Source organism: Pteropus alecto, unplaced genomic scaffold (genome assembly GCF_000325575.1).
Source record: "Pteropus alecto unplaced genomic scaffold, ASM32557v1 scaffold224, whole genome shotgun sequence".
NCBI lineage: Eukaryota > Metazoa > Chordata > Mammalia > Chiroptera > Pteropodidae > Pteropus > Pteropus alecto.
The window spans coordinates 4,099,351-4,103,096 of record NW_006436289.1 but is presented as its reverse complement, the minus strand read 5'-3'; the positions used below and the strand labels follow the sequence as shown (position 1 = coordinate 4,103,096).

Below are 3,746 nucleotides of genomic sequence, written 5' to 3'. Positions count from 1 at the left end.
ATATTAGAGAGACTGATATTAGCATTTGTTGAAATGTTTTTGAGCCCTCTGGATTATATCTAGCCGCTATGTGAGTTGGCTTTCCAGGCAGTCACCATGTTGGAATTGAGATGATGATTAGTGATCTTTGTCACTCTCTCTTCAGGGCTGCACCTGTCACCTCAGTGCCGGGAAAATAGGGCCTCTTGGCCCAGCTGCCCTAGGGGCCCCTTAATGCTATGCTGCTTCAAAATACAGGTGGCCTAGCTGAGCCCAGGACGGGCTGAACACACCCAGGAGCCACATCTCTTTAGTTGAGGAGGCAGAGCAGGTCCCAGGAAAGGAAAGGCCAGCGTGGCTCCTCCTTCTCTAAACATCTCTCATAGATCCCTCAAACAGGATAGTTTAAGAATATGGGCTTTGGAGTCAGACCTTCACCCAGCCCTAGTTCTGTCACTTCCCTTATCCAGCTTCACCTGTAAAGTTAGGATAATAGTACCTATCTCATAGATAGAGTTGATGTTGGAATTAAATGAGATATTGAATATGAAGCTTTAGTCTTGGGATGATCACTTCATAAAATATATAAATGTCTAATCACTATGTTGTGCACCTGAAACTAATATAATATTGTACATCAACTGTAACTGAAAAATAAATTAATTTTTAAAAATAAATAAGGAAAGATTTTTTAAAAAATAAATTTTTTAGTCTGGCATCTAGCACAGACTCTACTCAGTAAATATTAGCTATTATATTACTATTATTATTACTATTACTACTACTATTATTGAATCTTACCCATACATGCTTTATTTTTACTTTTGCTCCCTATTTTCTTCATATACTCAGTGTGTCAACTCTGAGCTTATGGTTATCACACAGAGCTCTCTACACACAATATGACAAAGAGACAGAAGTCTCCCATGAATCATAGAAGCAAGAGGAAAGAAATCAAGGCTGGAGCTGAGAAACCCCTGGTTAGGCTCTGAGATCTCCTATGACAATACTCTTCAGCCTATAAATCTGAATACTTACTGTGTGTCAGGAAATAGTCTGGACGTGGAGAATGAATAAGTCACAAGCTAGGAGCTTGAAAGCTGGGAGGAGAGACAAGAACAGATATAAATAATTGTTATTTTTGAAAAATGAAGGAACGGAGGCATGGACACAGAGGTATAGGCGAATAAGGAGAGAGCTGACTTCTTTTCCCGGATAACCCAAAGAAGACTTCACAATGGAGGAGACCCTTGATAAGTTTTGAGATGTGAGAAGCCATTAACATAGAAAGGCATTTCAAATATATTACAGGTGATATCAGTGAAAATGGCAGAGTAAAGACCTCAGAAAACTCTTTCCTCCATAAAAGCAATGAGAAAACTGGTAAAAAAAAATTTTCAGAATCGACTTTTTTAGAACTCAAGAAGTTAACCAAAGACTTACAGCAATATGGGAAGTGTTTATTCAAGAAAATGACAGACCACAGCTTAACATCGTACTCAACAGTAAAAAGCTGAAAGCTTTTCCTCTAAGATTAGGAATAAGACAAGGGTGTCCACTTTCACCACTTTTATTCAACGTAGTATTGGAAGTCCTAGCCACAGCAATTAGGCAAGAAAAAGAAATAAAAAGCATCCAAATTGGAAAGGAAGAAGTAAAACTGTCATTGTTTGCAGATGACATGATAATATATATAGAAAACGCTAAAGACTTTACAAAAAAAAAAACTGTTAGAACTAATAAATTCAGTAAAGTTTCAGGATACAATTTCAATATACAAAAATCTGTTGTATTTTATACACTAATAAAGTATCATAAGGAGAAATTTAAAAAATGATATCATTTACGATTGCATCAAAAAGAATAAAATAAGTAGGAATAAATTTAACCAAGAAAGTGAAAACCATAAGAAACTGATGAAAGAATTGAAGACACAAATAAATGGAAAGATGTTCTGTGCTCATGGACTGGAAAAATTAATATTATTAAAATGTCCTTACCACCCAAAAAAATCTACAGAGTCAATGTAATCCCTATTAAAATTCCGATGGCATTTTTCACAGAAATAGAACAAACAATCCTAAAATTTGTATAGAACCAAAAAAGACCCAAATAGCTAAAGCTATCTTAAGAAAGAACAAAGCTGGAGGCATCACACTCCCTGACATCAAACTATATTACAAAGCTATAGTAATCAAAGCAATATGATATTGGCATAAAATCATACACTTAGATCAATGAAATGGAATAGAAAGCCCAGAAATAAACCCATGGTAAGTTAATTTATGACAAAGGAGGCAATAATATACAATGGGGAGAAAACAGTCTCTTTAATAAATGGTATTGTAAAAACTGGACAGCCACATAAAACTACACCCTGTTTTACACCATACACAAAAATCAACTCGAAATGGATTAATGACTTACATTTAAGACCTGAAACTGTAAAACTCCTAGAAGAAAACACCTTGACATTAGTCTTGACAATGATTTTTTTTGGATTTGACATCAAAAGTAAAGTCACCAAAAACAAAAATATACAAGTGGGACTACATGAAACTAAAACGTTTCTGCTCAGCAAAGAAAACCATCAAGATAAAAAGGCAACGTACAGAATGGGAAAAAATATTTATAAATCATATATCTGATAAGGGGTTAATATACAAAATATATTTTTAAAAAACCCATATGACTCAATAGCAAAAAAAAACTTCAAATAAAAATGGGCAGAGGGGAGAGGAAAAAATAGGCTCTGTTTGTCCCTCTGACGACCAAATCAAAGTTGTGACGAAAACAAGGAGCAGCAGCAAGGAAAAATCACCAGGGATCTTGATGAACAAGCCATACAACTAAGGAGAAATCCAAGAAATCACTCTGCAACGGCACGTGGAGCTGTCTGTCTCGAACAGCTGAGTGAGATGGAGGCTGCGGCAGCAGCAGCAGCAGCAGCAGCGGCAGATGCCTCTTAAAGGGGCCGCATCCGCAAGCGGATTTTCACGGGGACAAACCTGCTCGCTCTGAGCACCAGTGCCGATTCGGCTGCATGCAGAGGGCACCAGGGACTTACAGGGAGACGTTGGCAGAGTGAGGGCTGAGGAGAGACTTGCTCTGTACAGAAGTGTCGGTGGTGTCCATTGTTCCCTGTTGAGCCCTCCCTCCTCCCAGTGCAAGGACATAGCGCCACCATAGCCATGACATCATCAAACTGGATAGCAGAGGTCGCTCCACCCAGAGGATTCCCTGAAACCCCACCACCCCCAACTGGCGGCCCCACTCAAGCCACATCCAGGTATATTCTCAGCGAGTCAAGTACTCCTTGCTGAGCCAGCTTAGTTAGTACATAGAAACAGACACAGAAAGGCAGCCAAAATGGGAAAGCAAAGAAGCAGAAACCATATGAGAACAAAACAGAGATCCAGAAATAATGGAGTCAAGCAATCTAACAGATACAGAGTTCAAAACACTGATTATAAAGATGCTCGATGAAATGAAGAGAAGTATAGATGAACTCAGTGAGAACATTAACAAAGTGATAAAAAACATAAAAATAGAAATGGAAATTATAAAAGAGAACCATTCAGAAATGAAGAATACATTATCTGTGATAAAAGAGTATATTAGAGGGAATCAATAGAGTGGATAAAGAAGAGGATCAAACCACCGATATGGAAGATGGGGAAGCCAAGGATACCCAATCAGAATGGCAGGAAAAAAGAAGCCAAGACTATAATAATAATTTAAGGAGCCTATGGAGCAAAAATAAATGC

The 3,746-nt window shown here is 37.8% G+C and overlaps 1 protein-coding gene across 1 annotated transcript in view; it reads right to left on the bottom strand.

Moving 5' to 3' along the window:
* Positions 1 to 3,746, bottom strand: part of TMPRSS5 (transmembrane serine protease 5) — a 33,190-nt gene that overhangs the window by 13,691 nt on the left and 15,753 nt on the right. Inside the window, exon 2 of the mRNA XM_015590106.2 lies at positions 1,018 to 1,079. The gene's annotated coding sequence lies outside the window, so the exon portion shown is untranslated. The remainder of the gene's footprint in view (positions 1 to 1,017; positions 1,080 to 3,746) is intronic.